This window comes from Oryctolagus cuniculus, chromosome 14 (genome assembly GCF_051225735.1).
Source record: "Oryctolagus cuniculus isolate XC-2025 breed Fujian yellow rabbit chromosome 14, ASM5122573v1, whole genome shotgun sequence".
Lineage (NCBI taxonomy): Eukaryota > Metazoa > Chordata > Mammalia > Lagomorpha > Leporidae > Oryctolagus > Oryctolagus cuniculus.
Genome location: NC_142880.1, coordinates 6,327,539 through 6,350,929, shown reverse-complemented (window position 1 = coordinate 6,350,929; position 23,391 = coordinate 6,327,539). Strand labels below are relative to the sequence as shown.

General features: G+C 39.9%; 1 protein-coding gene and 1 pseudogene across 21 annotated transcripts in view; one reads left to right on the top strand and one right to left on the bottom strand.

Moving 5' to 3' along the window:
• The window catches only part of XRCC4 (X-ray repair cross complementing 4), a 286,024-nt gene that overhangs the window by 186,644 nt on the left and 75,989 nt on the right, over positions 1–23,391 (bottom strand). The window lies entirely within an intron of this gene.
• On the top strand, positions 8,720–17,896 carry LOC103349537 (peflin pseudogene; annotated as a pseudogene).

The window sequence follows — 23,391 nt, the reverse complement described above, 5'->3', positions numbered from 1 at the left end:
ATAAAGTGGGTAAGTAAATGCTTACAGATTCATAGCAAGATTTTACAACCTCATGCTTTGGATGAATTCCGGTTTGCCACACAGGTGTTGCACATGGAATAAAGGCAAGCATCAAGGGAAATCGCAGAAGGATCAGAACCAGACGTCTCCCCTACAGTGACTGGACCAGAACTCTCCACATAGGAATGCTATGTACAAAGCACAGCAATCGTTACAGCCACCATCCCCTTCATCATCGTGGAAATGGAGATTTTAACCAAAGAAATAGAAGGCAGTTCCCACAAGGTAAGGTTGTTATCTTCAACTGGATAGAGCCGATATTCTGATTCACGGTCCCTTAGCCCTATAGGAACTAGAAGCCATGCATGACTGGCAGCCAAGAAAGCCTATAGACATTCTGCCTTCAACTTCCCAGGGACCAACACACCTCATTTCAGGGATATTTCTAATGCAGTTCCGTCTCAGAAGACTGTCTGCACAGATTTCTTTATGACCTTAGGAAATCTGATCAGTTTGATCGCATGATCTAGAAAGACCTCCCGAAACTGAGTCTCTACAGTAACAACCCCAAAAGCAGATTCCTGAAGTAGCACCCCCACTCCTGGCAGTAACACTAAGCTTAGCATACAAACAGATTTATAATGGAAAAGCTATTACAGAGTATAAGGAGTCGTATAAAATTATGCTCATAAATATAATTTTAAATACTTTTCACAAATACACCAATCTTAGAATAGATAAGCACATTTTGGGGGTAATAGCAGCTACTTACTTAATGAAAAATTAAGTAACAGTATACAGGAGTTACTTAATGGAAAAACTAAGTATCACAATATAGTACTATAATCAGATTCCCAATATCTAGACTGCAAAAAGTTAATATTTCAGTAAATAAAAATTCTATGGCTATGCCCTAAAGAAACCTAATTTCCTCCATACTGCTCTGGTAATCCTCTAGCCAATTCAAAAGAAAGATGTGAAAAGGATTAGAACTACTCCTGTGCGTGTTTTTTTCCCCATGAGTGTGGACTGGATATCATAAATAAAAACATAATAAATCCTGGAACAGTATCTAAAAATAAGACCACAGAGTACCACACACAGTGGCTGTTGTTGGAATACAAGCACAGATTATTTTCTTGTAGACAGCTTACGTGGTCGCTACTAACTACCACTGCAAAAGCGGACAGACCAGAAAGAACGTTTGGAGCGTGTAAAACACGACAGGAAAACAGAATCACACAAAGAACTTGTTCATAATCTAGCAGAGAAAGAGAGAAAGCAATGCTGCAAATTTTTCCATTGTTATTACCTCATCCGTGAGTAACCTAGAGGAACCACCCTGTCTTGGATTAAATATTTCCTTCTCCTTGCCAACAGCAATCTATGATTTTTTTTAAAAAATTGAGTAGCTACTTCTAATTTCACACACACACACACACACACACACACACCCCAATACTTACTGAGGTGCCAGATAGAGAGGTTTTTTATAATTGCTCATGTGGCACCTCTGAAAAACAGAACTGAAGGCTCAGAGGAAGAATCATCCTTTTCAAAATTCAGCAGACAACACAAAGACAGAACACGACAAATTTCATCCTCTAGACTCATACTTAATACTTCCATTTATATTTTCATGCAATAATCTCATAATAAACAATAAAGAACTACAGTGGAAATTCCATTAATCAGCTGAGTTTAATCTTCCAATCATCAGACATCATTCTCAAAAAATGTTCTATAATGATCAATAATGGGGAGAAGACATGTTTAGAAGAATGAGAGACAGTGATGGATGAGCAGATGTCAGCAGACACAACGTCTTTCAGTTTCTTGCACAGAAAGGACCCAGAGTCAACCAGGAACTCTATTTTCTCCCAGTGTTCCAGAAGCTTCAACACAGAACACTGGCGGGGAAGCTCCAGTTCACACACTCCGTGGCGGTGCAGAACAACCAAGATACTGGTAACGTGAAGTGCTTCCCCACCCCTGTTCCATCAGAGGACTACCTCTGCAAATCCAAATGACCCCGCAAATTCATTTCTAATACAGAATAAAGTTTCGTATTAAGATTTTCTAATACTGCTAGAGAGCTCATACTTTAGTCTGTATTGCCTTCTGATCAGCTACAACTGGTATCAAGGCATTTGTTCCATCCTCAAATGCACAACTCCTTTATCTATCTATCTTCTTGTAGTATTTACACATAACCAATGCACATCTTCCCAAACACTTAAAAACCATTTCTAGATTATTAAAATACCTAAAGCAGTGCAAATGCTCCACAAATAGTTGTTATAATATACTATTTGGGGAATAACGACCAAAAATTCTATAGATGTTTAGTACAAGATATATTTTTTCAAATATTTTCAATCCTTGGTTGTCTGAATCTATGAACGCAGAATCTGTGGATATGGGCACAAAGTCAGAATCAGCACCATTCAGATCAAATTCACTGAGCTCCTAGTAGGTGTGAGGAATGTGCTAGAGGCTGAGAATAAAAACATAAAATACATTTCTTGTCCTTATGGGTATTATCTGGCAAGAGAAATTTAAATATAACCTTGCAACTAAAACACAACATGATTACAAAGATAAAATGAAGGGCCGGCCTCGTGGTGCAGTGGGTTAACACCCTGGCCTGAAGCGTCGGCATCCCATATGGGCACTGGTTCTAGTCCAGCTGCTCCACTTCACATCCAGCTCTCGGCTACGCCCTAGGATAGCAGTAGAGGATGGCCCAAGCCCTCGGGCCCCTGAACCCACAGGGGAGACCCAGAAGAAGCTCCTGGCTCCTGCCTTCGGATTGGCGCAGCTTTGGCCGTTGTGGCCATCTGGGGAGTGAACCAGCGAATGTAAGACCTCTCTCTCTCTATCTCTTTCTGTAACTCTTTCAAATAAATAAAATAAACCTTTTTTGACAATAAAAATAAAAAATAAAGAAAGATAAAATGAAATGAAGAAAGGAAAAACTAGAAAGACATGCTAAAGTAGGTAACTAGGGCTTGCAAAGCCAAATGCCTTCACATGCCACGAAGGCAAGGTGAGCAAGCAAAGTTGATGCACTGGCAAACTGCAGAGGCCATTTCCAATCTAAGGGGGCAGCCACTAGGTAGCAATAGTGGAATGTTGTCTTGAGGGATGCATGACCTGTATATACAAACTTCTCATTTTTCAAGAGGTCAGAAATTGAGACTTTTGGGTATAATCTCCAGATTTTAATTGTTGGAAACTCATTAACTCATTTAAAGTTCTGTCCTATATGTAAGGGCCAAACATCATATCTTTATAGGCCATATGTAGTTTTGTACTAAAGGCAAGATGACACTTCCAATGACTTCTTAGTAGAAGCTAATGTAATTAGTTTTGTGTTTGGACCAGAGACAGGTGTTCCAAATAAGTACCAGCAATGGCCGGCACCGTGGCTCACTAGGCTAATCCTTCGCCTGCGGCGCTGGCACACTGGATTCTAGACCCGGTCGGGGCATCGGATTCTGTCCTGGTTGTTCCTCTTCCAGTCCAGCTCTCTGCTGTGGCTCGGGAGTGCAGTGGAGGATGGCCCAGGTCCTTAGGTCCTGCACCCACATGGGAGACCAGGAGGAAGCACCTGGCTCCTGGCTTCAGATCGGGGCAGCATGCCAGCCGTGGTGGCCATTTGGGGGGGTGAACCAATGGAAAAACGAAGACCTTTCTCTCTGTCTCTCTCTCTCTCACTGTCTAACTCTGCCTGTCCAAAAAAAAAAAAAAATAATAATAATAATAATACAAGTACCAGCAAAAAAGAGAATAAATTTCAACCTGAGTAGTTGAAAAAGACAGAAATATTCATTTGACTTAAAAAAAAAAAAAAAAAGGCCTGCGCCGCGGCTCACTAGGCTAATCCTCTGCCTTGCAGCGCCGGCACCCCAGGTTCTAGTCCCGGTCGGGGCGCCGGATTCTGTCCCGGTTGCTCCTCTTCCAGGCCAGCTCTCTGCTGTGGCCCAGGAAGGCAGTGGAGGATGGTCCAAGTACTTGGGCCCTGCACCCCATGGGAGACCAGGAGAAGCACCTGGCTCCTGCCTTCGGATCAGCACAGTGTGCTGGCCGCGGCGGCCATTGCAGGGTGAACCAACAGCAAAAAGGAAGACCTTTCTCTCTGTCTCTCTCTCTCTCCCTGTCCACTCTGCCTGTAAAAAAAAAAAAAAAAAAAAAAAAAAAAAAAAATTAAGAACTAGGTATCCAACAGTTGATGGATGTGGCCAAGTGAGGGAAATCTGAACCCCAAGATAAAAGCAGTGGCTGAGAATGTAAGCAGTTCTCATGAATTAAGTAGAGTGAAGGCGAGGAAAGACCAGGACTCGGGAGTTTAGACAGGACTTTGGGGAAGGTAAACAACACACACACACACACATGTGAAGATGGGCAGGGAGACTGGTAACTTCTATTATCTTAGCAGTAGGCAGACTTATCAGTCGGCTCTCTCGATTCCTACCCTCTGACAGACATGCTCTGTATAATCTCATGTGTGTGGGAGAGAGCTTGTAAATTTGATGGGATAGTCACTCCATGATTAGGTTAGGGTTTGTGGGAAAACCGACTGATAAAGGGGAGATTATGCCAGTTTGGCCTAATCAAAGCAAATGAGTCTTAAAGGAGATAGGGTTTTTCATTAATAATGGGAATTAAATTTGAGGGAAAATCTTTGTTGCTGGCTTTGAAGATGGAGAAAGCCTTGAATATGGACTCCAGGGAGCTGGTGCTGTGGTGTAAGCGAGTTAAGCTGCTGCCTGCAGTGCTGGCATCCCAAATGGAAGCTGGTTCGAGTCCCGGCTGCTCCACTTCCAATCCAGCTCTCTGCTATGGCCTGGGAAAGCAGTAGAAGATGGCCCAAGTCCTTGGGTCCCTGCACCAGTGTGGGAGATCCAGAAGAAGCTCTGGCCATTGCAGCTAATTGGAGAGTGAACCAGCAATGGAAGACCCCTCTCTCTCTGCCTCTCCTTCTCTCTCTGTATAACTCTGACCTTCAAATAAATAAACAAATAAGGAAGGAAGGAAGGAGCCTCCAGGAAGGAGCTGAGTGACCCTTGGATAACGGGCAGCAGGGACTGAATGGTGCCATCAACCACATACACTTGGCAGAAGGACCCTAACTCTAGATGAGAACCTGAACTACTTTGATTTCCCCCTTGTGAGCTATGGAGCAGAAAGTCCCGCTGTCATGCCTGAACCGACCTACAGAAATTGTGAGATAATAAATGGGGCAGTGTAAGCCACTGGGCTTATAACAACTTATTACACAGCCACAGAGAACCACCACACTTAGTAAACATACAATATAGCCTTCTGGATGAAACAATAGAATGGCTTACAGATGAGGTTAGATCTGCCATGAATAAGAGGCAAGTTGAATTTATTTTCCTGCAAATTTGGTCTCACCAAGGATCATCTAAATATATCATGAGTCACTAGAAATCACTACCTGTATTATATAAAATTTTGAATTATATATCAAAGGAGTTGGACAGTTACAATTAGGCTTTCAGAGTGTAAAGACCACAGAATGGAGCAGATAGATGCAGTAAGCTTACGAGACAGAATGTCACTGAACATTTCACTGAGGTCAGCATGAAAAATGTTGGGGGTCATTGCTGAGAATGCACCACCTTCAGAAGGTTCAAGCCATCAGAACTGCTGTTGCTGAAAGGTATTCAACTTCCTCTGTTCAGTAGAAAGAATGACCAAGTTTCTACTCAAATTCTAAAAGGAAAATCATATGTATATGGCAAACAATCAACATGGAAGTCACAAAATTATTTCAGAAAGCATTTCAAAAGAGTAGAAATTCAAGTTAAGAAATAATCATAGCATTATCACAGGCCCATTGGCATCTAATCACTTAGTCTTTTGAAATCGCTCTGTTCACACTCATATTTACTGTCTGGTTTCCACAGTAATAAACATAGAGCCTGTTTATTTTAAATGCCCATCCTAAAATGAAGAGGATAGTTCTTCTCAAATTTATACTGCACACTAACCAAATTCCCAAGCCAAGGGGAACACAGACGACCAATGAGTAAAAGACCAGAGAGGTCCAATATGAGCAGTATTCGGTCTGTAGATTTAGAGCAGAAAAATGCCACACTCCAGCTGTTGCAGTTTAACAGCAGAACGGCCCAGACTGCCCTCCACTTTGTCTCTTCTAGGAGACAAGCAGCCCACGACAGTGTCCATTTTGTTCACTTTCTGTTAGGAAGCACAGCACTTGCTTAGTGTTTCATCTCTCTCTAGATCTCCCTTCACCAACACCCTGGGGATTCTCTTTGCTGTGTACCCTGTTTCTTAGATCAGATGTCATCCGTCGCAGGCTTGGCTCACCAACCTTCAGTCTTTACTAAAATGTGCATTTAAAGCTGGGCTAAGTCTTCAGCTGCAAGTTGTACTCTAAAATATTCTGGATGGTTTGCAATCCTAAATATTTCATCATCTTTCTTTAAATTTTTTGTATATGAATTTTATCATGTATCTGTACTTTATTTTTGTCAGGAAGACAATGTTTCAGTAATTAAATAATTACATAAAATTTGACTATACAAGGACACTTCAGAACGTTCATGGAAAATGGATTTAATAGGTATGATAAATTTGGTATTTTTCTGAAATCCATGCATGCAAGGGATCTTAAAAAAATTCGTGAAAAATGTGCGTTATTTAAAAACTATGCACACATTTAAAAACTGTGCACCAAAATAAAATTATCTTTTAATTTCATTTTTCCAGGAACTTTTTTTAATGTCCTCATATGTGGTTCTTTGCATAATAATTATTTTGTGAACTAGTGCATAGTTAAATACTTCAATGTTCCAGTATGCTGGAAAACAAGCACAAATTCTGTTAGATAAAAATATCCATTTATCCTTTCATTAATTCATTAGTATAAAATATACTACACAAATATTCTATTTTCTCATCTGCTTAATATCCTGAATATTTGAAAGAAGTAACTCTAAAACTTTCAATATGACTTTCGATTTTTTAATTTCAAGCTGTACTTGAGTCCACTATTGTTTACGTCTTCTGAGCTTACACTGTAAAGTGACTATAGATTCTCAGGATTATTTTCATCTTCCTAGTCATTTGGTCTCTCCTATCTCCAACAATTTTTTTATTAAAATTTTTTAATTCTTATTCCTTCCAGTTTTCTTTAGGTATAATTGGAAAATTTAAGAATGTATATATTTAAAGTATACAATTTTTTTGATATAAAAATACAGTTTGAATGAATACAATTAAGCTAATAACAGATCACTTCACATAGTTACCTGTCTTTGTGTGTGGTGAGCACATTTAAAATCTATTTGCCTAGGAAATTTCAAATATACGAGACAGTATTACCAACTAGAATCACTATGTGGTACAGTGTATTGCCAGGACTGAAAGATATGTTAACAGCAGGCAATTTAATACAATAAGCTACTTGCCCAAAATACGTCCAAACTGTAAAATCACTACAACTTTTTGTGCTTGATCTTAGTAATGACTAGAGAATAATGATTTCTGGACTTTTAAGAATAATGTATTGGAAATATTCTTCAAAAGATATGTAACAAAAATTCCTCTGAGGAACAACTTAGATATTTGGAATTCACATAAGAGCTATGGTGAGTGAATAAAATCATTATACTCTAGCATTTTGAATTTCATGGTAATTTAGATGATAAGAAGCTAAAGATTTCTTCTGCTTAGTAATTTCTTACATATATATCGCTGAAGTCTTAGTGTAGATAAAAGTTAACAAAGCTAATTTCTCTGTATCAATCTATGAAAATTTTTGAAAATTATCCTTTAAGTTCACAAACAATGGCTTTTTGTCTAAAAACTTTAATGTTTTCTACTACATCATTTTTAATAATCTCATCCAGAAGACCTCTGACATGATGTCTGGGTTTTCTAAGATCTTGGGAATTTTGCAGATTACAAACACATAAACCTTTCTATCAGTTCCCAGAATGTTCAAAGCTACAGATTTGTTACACATTGCATCTCAAAGTTAAGAGCATTTTCAATATTCCCTACAATTTTCTTCATGATGCTCAAGACATAATGTTTTGAACACTTCAAAGGTGACTGCAATGGGAAGTACACAAGCAAAGCCTCATGTAATACAGAAGAGCACAGACAACTCCCCACCCAGTGACTCTGTGATGCAAAATTAAAATCCACAGCTGCTTAAAACTCCAGAACACTCATGTCATAGCACTTATGGGCTGCTCATGATTTGAACATCCAGGCCATAAATAGCAGGATTGCATTAATATACCCCACGATTTAAATTTTTACATTTTATCTTCTCTCTGAATTCATCTAAATTGCAATGCTTTGTGTTATTTTACAGTGCTTTGTCAAAAGGCCCACAAGTGCAGGAGTGTTTTCATTCAAATAGTTTCATCAATAAAGGGGGTTCCCCACTGAATGAAGCTCACAAGTAAAGAGAAATCAACCACCGTTAATCAATCGACTTGTACGAGTACAGTTATGGGAAAATCTACAAGAACAGCATCTTTCTGAAGACACGTCCAAATTCCTGTTTACGCTGAATTATCTTTCTTTTCTTCAGACTAACAAATGACTGGAGACTCAATGGCTTGAAAGCTACTGTAAAGACGACTGACACCAGACCGGAGAGACTTCAAGTCGGCAGCAGGAGCTTTCCCAAACAGCCACAGATGTCTGCCACATGACAGCTACCACGGTGACCACGAAGGGACCTGATGAAAGCTCTGTCCCCGTCGCATTCATCACAAGGTGTGAGCGGCCATCTGTTCTTTATTTATGTTTCTAGAAACCCAGTCACTTTGGAGATGTGTTCACACAGAAAAAGTATATAAAAACAAACAGGAGAAAGTCACGAAACGGCTCAGTGAGAAAGTCTGTGATACATTTTAGCAGACACACAGTAAGAGATCATCAAAAGCCTTCTGGATACATTTCTTCCTTCCTTCAGCAATAAACCAAGGAGTACTTTTACCATTGTTGAAAATGATAGCCACGAAAACAGGAATCCGAACAGAAGACAGTAAATAATATGTAATTTCTTTTACTTGAATTTTGTCTTCCTCCCCCCCCCCACATTCACTAATGAATAGCTTAAAGAAGTTTGAGAAGCCCATAGTTACTCAGTAAAAAATGACAAGAGCAGGCACAGTAACCCAACTCATCTTCACTGTGGAAAAGCAGCACGTGAATTCAACAGCTATACAAAAAGAGTATTTTAAAGATATATGCCAACCAGAATATAAGATAATAATAAGAGAAAACTGCTGATGTTAGCAAACCAGAAGTCCATTGTATCAAATTCCCATGGAATCATGACTGCTGATTCCAGGTCAAGAAAAAGTAGCCTACCTACTGAAGGTCTTCACACTTTTGATACATAAGAAAAATGAGTAACCATCTTGAGTGAAGGAAGCACACCTCAGGAGTAACAACCTCACCTTCTCTTAGTAGCAAATCCTATTAAGGTCTTTAAAAAAAGTAGTCAACTGTAATTGATTGAAATTGAAACAAAATAAATTGAATCCCATACACCAGTAATTACTGCAGGATTCCCTGGATTTCATCAGCCAGGTATTATTTTTATTCTCTTACGTATCAAAAAGTAACACTTGTACCATATTGTCTTTTGCTAAAGCAAAAATTGGTCTTAGCTTAAGAATAAAATTTGCCTCCCTTAAGAATAAAAATAACTGGGCACCCTGAGTCCACAACGCAGCTGTGTGCCTTTGTCTGCACCAGTTTTATCATCTGTTAAATGGGGAAGATAACAGTATGTACATCACAAGGTTGTTATTATTATTAAATGAACTAATATTTGCAAAGCACTTAGAACAGTTATGTGGGTAACATAAGTGCCATATTAACTCCCTGAAAAGGACAAATATAGAACACTATATGCAAATTTAAAAATAATTGTTTCCAAGTAATGACATTTCAATTTAGTCTCTTCTTGAAGTGGAAGAAGTCAAAAAAGAAAAAGAATAAGACAGAAGGTCTGCAGCATCTCGTGCAGCACTGAGCTGACAGCAGCCATAAACAGCCTAAGAGGAGCCAGGAGCCAGGAGCCAGGGTCAGAAGCAGAGCAGTCACTACCAGGACCAGCTGACTCCAACTTCCCACATGAACACACCATCACAGCTATCACCGACTTCCCACAGGAATACACCCCACGACCGGATGCTCAGAGAACACTTTCTGATGTCTGAATAAAGACCGTCACAGAGCACTACCAACAGCAGGCTATCAGTCCCCTACCTGGTCAAGGATGACTTTCACAGACATGCAGAGAAATTCATTTCAGATTACACAGTATTTTGACGCTTTGGGGCAACGGAGTTGTTACCATCAATATCTAGAAGAACATTTCAAGGGAAGTACTAATAAACTTTTTAATTAGACAATGCATATGCATAATTAAAATTAATACCTGATACATAATGCATAGTACAATATGATCAACATATTCAATCATGAAATTTCATTAAAATGAAAATATTTAGAACACAAAATTCAAGGCCACTATCATTTTTTTAATGTTTTAGCTAATGGCCTATTGAAAAATGAAGAAATATCAATCAGATTCTTAAAGGTTACGATCTATTCTAAATATTTGCACGTAAAATTATATATTATACTACAAAATTATATCAATTTTGTATAAAATTAATTGCATATTGAAGCATTTTAAATAAAATTTTGTGCATTTGTAATCATAACATCACAGAAGATCTGAAAATATTCATAATGCAATACAATGATATAACCTAATAACGGAACTCAAATTTTCTAAATGTTAAAAGAATATTCTTTCATCCAATCAGGTGTCTCTAGAACTGTAGGTAAAGTCTTATTTGGAAATAACATCAAAATGTTTAACTAAAGCTTTTCACAAACGTAAATTCTGCTGTCAAGAATGCTTCAATGCATAGCACCAAGAAATTTTGGTTTTTCATACATTTTATTTTTTAAATATATATTTATTCATTTGAAAGGTAGCAAGAAAGAAAGAGGCGAGGAAGAGAGAGACAGAGACAGAGACAAAGAAGGAGAGAGAAGGATTTCACCTACTAGTTCACTTTCCAAATGGTTGCAAAGACTAGGGCCGGCCAGGCCAAAGCCTGGATCCAGGAAATTTATCTAGGTCTCCCGCATGGTTCACAAGGACTCATGTGTTTAAGCCGTCATCTTCTGCCTCCCAGGTGCATCAGTAGGAAGCTAGCTCAACAGCAAAGAAGCTGGGACTTCAAATCAGACACTTCAAGGTGGGATGCAGGTGTCATAAGCAGTGGCTTACCTCACTATGCCACACTATCACATTATACTTAAGATCTCATTTTTTATGAGAATTTCTACTTTGTCCACCCTATCTCACCATGTTATTCCACCCTAACTTCCATGTTATTCACACGGGAAGTCATTAGTAAATGAAAACAGAATTCAACCTGCATGAAATACAGTCATAGTTCATCACCTATTATCACAACAAAAAGTCGTATACAGACATAAACACATATCCAGGTGATGTGTAACTATATTATAATTGCATCTGCAAAAATCCAAAACCAAAAGATTTCTTCTTTCAGTGTACTTATCTGTTTCACTCCTACAACAGTACTCATGCCTTTTTTTAAAAGATTTATTTGAAAGGCGAAGTTACAGAGAAAGAAGGAGACACAGAAAGAGAAAGACATCTTCCATCTGCTAGTTCACTCCCCAAATGGCTGCCAACAGCCAGAGCTGGCACAGGTCTAATACAGTAACCGGCAGCTTCCCCTGGGTCTCCCACATGGATGGCAGAGTCCCAAGCACTTGGGCCGTCCTCCACTGCTTTCCCAGGCACATTAGCAGGGAGCTGGACCAGAAGTGGAGAGCAGATCTAAATCAGCACCCATATGGGAGGCAGTGGCTTAAAATGCTTTGCCATAATGCAGTCCCCATGGTTACCATTTAATTGTATCCCCAGTGCCTCACGCTTTCAATTCAATGACTGACAGTCCCATTAGAGTGCAGATTCCCTGAGGAAGAGAAATTACTTGCTTTGCAAATAGACCAAAGCATGATTTGGAAATATAAGTGGCACTGAACTGAATAATCTTTTTTTTCTTTAAATAATAAAAGTACGGACTTAAACTTGGGAAGTTTTTAAATCTTTTTTTTTTATTTTTATTTTTTATTTTATTTTTTTTTTTTTGACAGGCAGAGTGGACAGTGAGAGAGAGAGACAGAGAGAAAGGTCTTCCTTTTGCCGTTGGTTTACCTTCCAATGGCCGCTATGGCCAGCGCACTGCGCTGATCCGATGACAGAAGCCAGGTGCTTCTCCTGGTCTCCCATGGGGTGCAGGGCACAAGCACTTGGGCCATCCTCCACTGCACTCCCGGGCCACAGCAGAGAGCTGGCCTGGAAGAGGAGCAACCGGGACAGAATCCGGCGCCCCGACCGGGACTAGAACCCGGTGTGCCAGCGCCGCAAGGCGGAGGATTAGCCTAGTGAGCCACGGCACCGGCCGAAACTTGGGAAGTTTTAAAAATTTTTTTTAATTTTTTAACTTTTATTTAATGAATATAAATTTCCAGAGTACAGCTTATGGATTACAATGGCTCCCCCCCCCCATAACTTCCCTTCTACCCGCAACCCTCCCCTCTCCCACTCCCTCTCCCATTCCATTCATATCAAGATTCATAAAATGGTTTTTAAATTGAAATTAATAATTATTTTCATATTTATGGGGTAATCTGTTTACTAATCTCAGAATTCCAGGCTAACAAAAATCTCACAAAATGAAATGTTATAGAAATTTAATTTTCAGTATACTTTTTGTCTTAATTTGTGTAGCAAGGGCACAATATAGCTCAGGTCTTACTAGTGTGTGTTCATGGCAGCGCACATCATTTTGAGAGTAAAGCAATTTGGTGAGGGACTGAAGAGAAGAATTATTTTTGTATTTTTGTTCCACGATGTTTATACGGGGTGAGTTCTTTGTATTATCATGTTTTCTGTTTCATAATGAAAGAAAAAGTTTCAGTAAAACTAGGCAACATTTCCTTTCATATACTACAATTAAAACCATAAGTAGGGACCAGTGTTGTGATGTAGTGGATAAAGCTGCTGCCTGTGACACAGGAGAGAGGATGTCAACTCAAGTCCCAGCTGCTCAAATTTCAATCCAGCTTTCTAATAATGGCCTGGGAAAGGAAAACGGTCCAAATGTTTGGGCCCCTGCCACCCACAAGGGGGACCTAGGTAGAGCTCCTGGATCCTGACCTTGGCCTGGCCAATGCAGCCACCTGGGGAATGGGCAGTGAGTGGAAGATTTCCCTCTCTATCTCTCGCTGGTCTTTCCCTCAATGAATTTCAGAATAAATTTTAAAAATAAAAAAATAATATCATCTGTAGTTCTTCACATAACATGCAATTGTCTTAAGAAAGAAATGAATACTTATTACAGGGGCCGGCGCTGTGGCGCAGCAGGTTAAAGCCCTGGCCTGAAGCACTGACATCCCATATGGGCACCGGTTCTAGTCCCGGCAGCTCCTCTTCCCATCCAGCTCTCTGCTGTGGCCTGGGATAGCAGTAGAAGATGGCCCAACTCCTTGGCCCCTGCCCCCGTGTGGGAGACCAGGAAGAAGCTCCTGGCTCCTGGCTTTGGATCGGCTCAGCTCCAGCTGTTGCAATATTCTGGGGAATGAACCAGCGGATGGAAGACCCTCTCTCTGCCTCTCTCTGTAACTCTGTCTTTCAAATAAATAGGATAAATATTTTTAAAAAAACTTATTACAAATCATAAAAGCGAAACATCATATTATGTTTGTCTATTCATAAAATCACTTCCTCCTCATTTGCTATCTTTGTTTTTCAAAATAATGCTGATTTAATAGCAGTTGATATTACTATCATCTTTCTATATAATAACTATTATTTACATACTATATATTAGGTGAATTCCATTGGTTTATTTTGAAAATATTTTTTCACAGGTTGACAATGATCTTATATTAATTATCAATGAAAATCCTTAATATTGGCATTGGAATATAAACAAGGACTGTCACAATCAATAAAGAGATCTAATCTCTCTCAGAAACTATCAGCTGGAGAGGAGTTGTTTTTCTTAATTTATTAAAAAGAAAATAAGACTTATTTTTAAATGGAAAAATAGCTATTTGATCATCTAACTCATCGCTGTAAAGTTCTTCCTTGCAGCACAAACCATTAATTATAGAAGAGGATGTCCTAGACCTTTGTTGATAGAAAACCCATCATTCTACAGAATTAAAGTCACTGAATGTCATCATATTTTCTCAAATTGCACAGAAGAGATTAACTCTCGCAGAAGCATTCAGATTTAGGGAGTGTTTCTTTATGTAATGACATTATGAGAGAGAAGTCAAATCTAGACTTGAAAGCACTTCTAAACTGAATTTGATAATGTACTATCCACCTAAATGTGATAGGAAAAAGCACAAATTTCAAAGTAAGAATGGGCATTTTAGGTAATACCATAAAATTTTTTAAAAAATTCATTTACATATTATTATTTTTTGTCTTAAATAATTACTTTCTTCTCTCATGTTCCTTTTTTCCTCTTCCAATTTCACTATTTTTCTTCCTGGAACTCTTAATAGAGAATGAACATCCCGGATTGATCACCAAATGTCCTTATTTTTCCTCTCTCACTGTCCTGCTTTTCTTTTAATATTATTTCCTGGGAGTCCCTTTCGTCAACTTTTACCATTCTAGTATTTTAAAAACTTACTTAAATTTCCATGAGCTCTTTCCTCTCTCTGTCAGCTGTTTTAATAAGGTATGCTCTGTTTTGGCTTCCTGATGTAAACTCACTCATCTGAAAACATTAATTATAAGTCACTACAAAGTTACTCTGTCCCCTCGGGGTCTCCATCAGGCAAAGCTATGTTGTATTTTTATTTGATCTGATCACTGCATTTACATTACAGGATTTCCCCACATGCCCTGAAGTCCTTGGCCAGCCACTCGTAACTAAGGGACAGCTGTAAACCACTGCTTATAAACCCTGAGAGGGAGGCCCCAGAGGACACTGCAAGGCAGACACACATCTGAGATAAGTGCCCCTGGCACTTATCTGCAAGGGCTTTCGCTGACCAACTCATTCTTGTACTTGGGTTTTAAGGAATGGTTACTTTTTTTTTGACAGGCAGAGTGGACAGTGAGAGAGACAGAGAGAAAGGTCTTCCTTCCGTTGGTTCACCCCAGAATGTCCACTGCGGCCGGCGCACTGCACTGATCCAAAGCCAGGAGCCAGGTACTTCTCCTGGTCTCCCATGGGGTGCAGGGCCCAAGCACTTGGGCCATCCTCTACTGCCTTCCTGGGCCACAGCAGAGAGCTGGCCTGGAAGAGGAGTACTCGGGACAGAATTCGGCGCCCCAACCAGGACTAGAACCCGGTGTGCCGGCACCACAAGGTGGAGGATTAGCCTAATGAGCTGCGGCGCCGGCAGGAATGGTTACTTCTAATTCTTGCAGTGAACCAAGGAAAAGGAGTTGGTGCCTACTTTTAATGATGTGACTCTGATTTAATCCTCATGTCCTCCTCCCTATCCCTTAGCCTCCCTTCCGCTGCCTTTGGCCTGTGAACTCTGAGAGTAAGGAGAGATTTATGTGCACATCGGTTTGGGGTCCCTGATGAGTCGTAAGCAGATTGTGAGGGTTGCAGTCCTGGTGTGCACCCGACCTTTAGTTGATGCGTTCCTCCAATCCCTGATGCTTCCTGTGTGTAAGTCGGTTTGCTTCTGTAGGGACCTGCACTGAAAGCAGGCACACCCTCTTACTGGATCATGTACTGGGTTATTGCCTTTCACCTTCCAAAACTGTACAGATATCTCTTAGTTGCCCTCTACTATTTTGTTGACCTTGAGAAATTCTAATGTTTTTGTCTTGTTAACAGAAAGCCCCATGTGAGCTACTTAAAGCAACATAAGCCATTTTGAATAAATTTTGCATTCATGCTGGCTAATAGGCCATCCCTCCAGTTTATTCTTTTCTGAGGGAACTGAGTAGAAAATGTGAGGGAAAGTGACCAAATAAGCATAGTCTTTGACATTTAAAAACTACTGAAATTAAGATGATCACAATCCAATCACTCGGGTTTCTGCCAATCCGACAAATTTTATTTTGTTCGACTTTCTGTCTCCCTTTCACTGTGGGTTTCAGGATTCATAACATCCATTCGAAATTTCCTTTACAGCTCTAACATGGTACATTTCTACTTCTAACATTTAAAAAGAACATCAACATAACAGCAGAAAAATTATTTGTGTAATCATTCACCATTTTATTTCACTCATGACTCCCAAATCTAACTGAAATAACTAAATGTGAATTATAAGAAGCAACATTTCCTCAGCTACAAACTATAGTTACCAAATGCATGTGCATAAAACCATAAATAAATTTATCACACATTAAATTTTTAAAGAACGTGTTAACAAAAGAACAGAAAAAGCATTTTCAAGAATATAGTAAAGAAAACAAGTTCAATGTACACAGTTATATCAAAAGGTGGATGAAAGCTGAGGATTTCCATTCCGATCCTAACAGACAACTAGTACTAGGCTTCTGTTCCTACCGTAACACTATGAGTCTGGAAAGGACATGTGAAATGACACTCCAGAAATCAAACAGGCAGAACATGACCTTGGTCCTGTGAAAGGACAAATGCATAAATTCAATTTGTCCAGATTTCTGACTGGGGACACCAGCTGCCACAACGGGGGAACGTACAATTCAGTCTCACTAAGCTGATAAGGCAAAAACTGCAGCTCTAGGATGCAGAAACAACTGGAATTTGCAGGACAGGTTATGCTAGAATGACTAAGATTTAAGACTGTCAACCCCAATCATTAGTGAGAATGAGGGGCACTTGAAATGGTGATTCTTTGCTGAATGTAAAATAGCACAATTTCTTTGGAGAATATTTTTCCTGTTAAAATACACACACCTAACAAATTCCTGGAACTCCAGGGGGACCATATGGTGGTGCAGCCCCAGGAAGTCCCTACTATCCACCACCTCCAAGTGCCTATGGTGCCCAGCAGCCCGGGCCTTATGGACAGGGCGGCGCCCCTCCTGGTGTACAGCCTGAGGCCTACTCCTGGTTCTAGTCGGTGGACTCTGATCCCAGTGGTTTCATTTCCATCAAGGAGCTACAGCAGGCTCTGGTCAACTCCAGCTGGTCTCCGTTCAATGATGAGATGTGCCTCATGATGATAAACACGTTTGACAAGACCAAGTCAGGCCGCATCGATGTCTACGGGTTCTCAGCCCTGCGGAAGTTCATCCAGCAGTGGAAGAACCTCTTCCAGCAGTATGACCGGAACCACTCGGGCTCCATCAGCTACACGGAGCTGCAGCAAGCTCTGTCCCAGAGGGGCTACAACCTGAGCCCCCAGTTCACCCAGCTTCTGGTCTCCCACTACTGCCTGCGTTCTGCCAGTCCCGCCATGCAGCTCGACCGTTTTATCCAGGTGTGCACTCAGCAGCAGGTGCCTTCCGGGAGAAGGACACCACCGTACAGGGCAACATTCAGCTCAGCTTTGAGGACTTAGTTACCATGACAGCCTCTCGGATGCTATGACCCAGCCCACCTGTAGTGTGGAGTGCGCCAGGGGCCTCTCCCAGCTCCCTAGAGTAGGAGAAGCATGTGGGCCTCTCTTCTTTTCCTGCCCCTCCTAGAAAAAGATTCTCCTTTGCTTGACACAGCCCTCAGAGGGGGAGTCTTATGTCACAACCACCAAATAGTGGGGTCCTAGGTTGAGGCCACACAGATGGGGGACCTGACGTAGGAGAGAATGAGTTTGGAAGTCCTGACAGCCCTGAGCAGTTAATGGCACAGCCTGGCACCAGGTGCAACAGTCATTGCCGTGGAGTTAGTGTGGCCTGCTGGCCTCTGCCTCTGGCTTTCCCGTCTATGCCCTGAGGCCAGTGGTAAGCGCTCACTGTGTCAGCATTAGCACGCGTGTTCCTTCCCCCAGACTGTCCTATTGGATGAGCCCAGTTTGGCCAAAGTGGAGTTGATCAGGCACGAGAGAGATTTGCCCATGGGACCAGTGGATTGCCTTGTCCGATACCCACCCACAAGTCCTTGTGAGTTACCTCTCGCTGCCTGGGGCAGTCACGGCTCAGGGAGCTCGCACAGTTTGCTCTCTGGGCATCCTGGACCCCTCATTACCTGCCAGGCTCTACTCAGCTTTGGTCCGCAGGGGACAGTTGTCACCTCTCACTGCTAATGCTTTTTTTTATGTCTAGTTTTTTTCATTTGGGGCCAAAAGTCCAGTGAAACCTTAAGCTTCAATACAAGGATTAAACTCTCAAAAAAAAAAAAAAAACTAATTTGATGTGGCATTTCTCAGATATGACTTTTGATTATATCACTGGAAGTATGTTAATAATTTTATGTTCATGAAATACTATATTTCAAAAAACAGATCATGTTCTATTTAAAAACTGGTACTTTCCTATAATGAGGTTCAATTAGCCTGATTTATAAGCTTCTTACATTTTATGTGTTGTTTCTAAAAAGTTTTTTGTTAGCACAACCATTTTTGGTTTCTTTTGAAATGCAAAAAGGAAGTTTTATTTCTCCATAATTGTTTTGTGCATAACACAGTGGGCTGTACAGAAAAAAGCTATTTTGAGATAATTAAATTGGTGAACTTTGTTTTTTTACTTGGTAAATGAGAACTTCGGCAGAAGATCCTTTATGCTATAAAGACTTTCTACCTCAATAAATTATTTTCTATCAAACAATTTGTATAATTATGTAACTAAATTATGAATTTTCAGTATTATCATGATACAAATTATCAAATATAATCATAATTGTATAATATAAAGATATACAGTAACTAGGGATATATGTTTATTACAAAAATATTCATATAAATTGTTACAAGCAAAAGTACAATGGTAATTATTTTTTGTTAATTTGTTTCAGATGCCACCGTCTCAAATTCATAGTTATATAATTCTGTAATATAGTAATAATTGATTTCACAATATACAACAAAAAAAAACTGGCATTATGCATAACTTTCCCTAGGAATATTTCACTAATCCTGCCAGAATACCTTTCTCTTTCATTCTTATAGTCGACTCCTCAAAATAACATGAGTTTTCTTGAATATAACCTGCTCAAATCATTCAAACAATAAAACAGACTTTACTAAAAAGCTTTAGGGCATCACATACGGGTACCAGTTCAAGATCCGGCTGCTCCAGTTCTGTTGTAGTTCGCTGCTAATGTGAAAAAATGCTCAGGATCACTAGCCATCAGGGAAACTCAAATCCAAACCACAAGGAGGTTTCACCTCACCTCATTCACAATGGCTTTCATACAGAAATCAACAAACAACAGATGCTGGCAGGGACATGGGTGAAAAGGTACCCTAACCCACTCTTGGTGGGAATGCAAACTGGTGCAGCAACTGTGGAAGACAGTATGGAGATACCTCAGAAAGCTGAAAACAAATCTACTCTATGACTCAGCAATCCGATTCCTGGGAATTTACCCAAATAAACTGAAATCAGCATCTGAAAGAGATATCTGTACCCCCATACTTATTGTGGCTCAAATTACAATAGCTAAGATATGGAATCAGTCCTGACGTCCATCGAATGTCAACTGGATTAAGAAATTATGGTATATATACACTATGGAATACTACTCAGCAATACAAAAAGTGAAATCCTGTCATTTGCAACAAAATGAATGCCACTTGAGTCCATTATATAAATATAAATATAAATATAATGTGAAATAGTCCAGTCTGCAAAACACAGATACTACATATTTCTCCTGATCAGTGGTAACTGATAGTGCACCTAAAATCTAACGTATTAGAGTGAAACTGACGATGTGAGATTCAATGATTGCTTACAGCCCTTGTCTATACTGTTGAGGAGCAGTGCTTTTTCTATACACTATTTGTTCAACTCGTTACTTAGTGTACGTTTAATGAGTACAAAGTAAACTGAAAACTGATCTTCCTAAAAATTAAGAGTGAGAATAGGAGAGGGAGGAGAAAGAAGCATGGCGGGGGTGGGAGGGAGAGGGAGGATAGGATGTGAAGTACCACTATATTCCAAACTCTGTATATAGGAAATACATGAAATCTATGTGCCTTAATTTTTTTAAAAAACTGAAGTAATTCATACTTACTGATAGCTACTGTATTAAATTAGCTGTTACCAAATTATAAAGCATTGAAAATGCTAATTTGACTGTCTGTAATAAAAACTTAATAATGAATTCTGATTTTTCACATTAAAACAATATAGTCAGGGCCAATGCTGTAGCATAATGGATAAAGCCAACGCCTGCAGTGTTGCCATATGATATGGGTGCTGGTTCAAGTCCTAGCTGCTCCACTTCCAATCCAGCTCTCTGCTATGGCCTGGGAAAGCAGTAGAAGATGGCCCAAGTTCCTGGGTCCTTGCACCAGTGTGGGAGAACCAGAAGAAGCTTCTGGCTTGTGGCTTTGGATCGGCACAGCTCCAGCTGGTGCAGCCAATTTGGGAGTGAACCAGTGGATGGAAGACCACTCTCTCTCTCTGCCTCTCCTCTCTCTTTGTATCTCTTTCAAATAAACTGATAAACTTTTGTTGTTGTTGTTAATGTTTATTTGACAGGTAGAGTTACAGACAGTGAGAGAGCAACAGAGACAAAGGTCTTCCCTCCGCTGGTTCACTCTCCAAATGGCCAAAATGGCCGGAGCTGCGCAGATCTGAAGCCAGGAGCCAGGAGTCTCTTCCTGGTCTCCCATGCGGGTCCAGGGGCCCAAGCACCTGGGCCATCCTGCACTGTTATCCCAAGCCACAGCAGAGAGCTAGACCAGAAGAGGAGCAACTGGGACCAGAACCAGCGCTCACATGGGATGCTGGCACATCAGGCAGAGGATTAACCCAGTGTGCCACAGCGCCAGCCCCCAATAGACCTTTTTTTTTAAAAAAAATATAGTCATACTTATAAAAATTAAATATATTTTTAAAATTTAAGTGATTAAGAAATTATCTTCTGGAATTCAAATTTAATGCATACAAATATTCAGATATAGATATGGATAAAATTGGGAGAGAATCTCAGATACATTCTTTTCAAAAATATGTTAACTTAATAGGATTTTCAGAAAGTTTAATATGCTTTCCAAAGGTTGTCTTGTTAAATGTCTAATTCTGTAGTCAAATGCTCTACCCCTGAGCTATACCACCAAATATCTAATTCTGAAGTAACTGTAGATTGTAGTTGTAATATAAAGAGGTTGCATAATACTGTAGGAATATAAAATGTAGCTGTGGATGAAACAGAGAGGTTGTGTATACACTTAGTTTTCCACAGAACAACTTGTACATCTACAATATAGTATCACTATCAGGAAACTGACATTGATGCCATCTATCCATCTTTTTATTTCCCTAGTTCACATGTATATTTATGTCTGTGTGTGAAGCTCTATATAATTTTAATACATACAGGTTCCTGTACCAATCACTACAATCAGAAGCATATTCTATCAGCACAAAAACCCACCCTATTGCCCAGTCCCTGACCCCTATTAACTATTCATCTGATTGCTTTCTGTGTATTTTTTCATTTAACCAATTTTGTTAGATAAATGGAGTCACAGAGCACACAAGTTCTTGCATAACAATGAATATTTCATCCATTTTTATTGTTGATTAGCATTCCATCCATGGAAGTACCACAGTTAGTTCAACAACTCATCTGTTGAATGGCCAAGTCCTCTCAGTTGTTTCCAGGTCTGACTTCTGAGAATAAAGCTGCTATGAATATTATTGTATGGATTACGTGGGAATGTAAATTTTAATCTCTCTGAGTAAATGCCCACAAGGATGATGCTAAATGCATAGTTTTATAAAAAGCTGGAGAACTGTTCTCAAGAGTGGTGGTGAAAATTCACACCCCAGCAGCAATGAGGTGTGCCAGTTACTCCAGTCACACTAGCATTTGCTGTTATTGCCATTATTTCTCATTATAGCCCTTCTTAGAGGTACAAGACTTCTTCAAACATTTCATGAAAATATTATTTTTGTTTTTTGGTGGTTTTTTTTTTTTTTTTTTTTTTTTTTTGACAGGCAGAGTTAAACAGTGAGAGAGAGAGAGACAGAGAGAAAGATCTTCCTTCTGTTGGTTCACCCCCCAAATGGCCACTATGGCCAGCGCTGTGCCGATCTGAAGCCAGGAGCCAGGTGTTTCCTCCTGGTCTCCCATGTGGGTGCAGGGCCCAAGCACTTGGGCCATCCTCCACTGCACTCCCGGGCCACAGCAGAGAGCTGGACTGGAAGAGGAGCAACAGGGACAGATCTGGCACCCCAACTAGGGCAAGATTTTTTATTTAAAAAAAACTATTCATGGCTCTCAACGTTTTGTATCAATATAAAATTATATTTCACCCATTTTTCCTTTAAGTTTTTATAATCCCCTTACAAGTTTGTAGCAATGATTCGCCATGGTTTTACTCTGCATTTCCCTAGTGGCTACTGAAGCTGAAATTCCTTCATGTGCTTACTGACAAGCTACACATCCTTTTCGGTGAAATGTTTGTTCATGTCTCTGTACCCATTCTCCAACTAAATCATTGGGGGTTTTTACTATTTTCTTTAACTGTTGTGTTTTGAGAGTTCTTCACACATTCTAGATACTAGTTCTTTGTTGGATGTGTGGTTTTGAAATACTTTCTCCAGTCTGCAGTTTGTCATTTCACCCTCTTCACAGAGCAGAGGTTTTAAAGTCCACTGAAATCCATTTTTTCAACTTTTCCTTTCACAGGTCCTGCTTTGGGGTCAGGTCTAAGAGCTTGACACAAAGTCCTACATTCTGAAACTAGTCTAGAGATCGTTTTTTTCTCTAAAAAGTTCGCTTTACCATTTAATCCTGCAATCCATTTCGAGGTAATATTTGTTGAAAATATGCAATTTGGGGTGAGTCTCACTGTCCTGCCTCTGGATGTTGGATGACTTCACCACCAGCAACAGTTGAAAAGGCTACCTACCCTTCCTCCATCCACAGATTTCTCACCTTTAACAATAGCAATTGGGAAAAACAAACAAACAAACAAACAAAAACACATAAGGCAGCAGTCCTGGGGCAGAGGGGGACCACAGCAGTTTCCTCTTAATTTCCTTTCCTCTTCTTCCCCAAGGAAAGCCAATCCCTGGCCCAAAGTGTTTGGCCTAATATTTTTGGTACAGCTTAGCACTTAAATTAAAGATTTATTGGTAGATAGTACCACACATACTACATTGAGTGGCAATTTAAAGTATTTTCATGAATAACTTTGATTACCTCAACTTTCACTTTA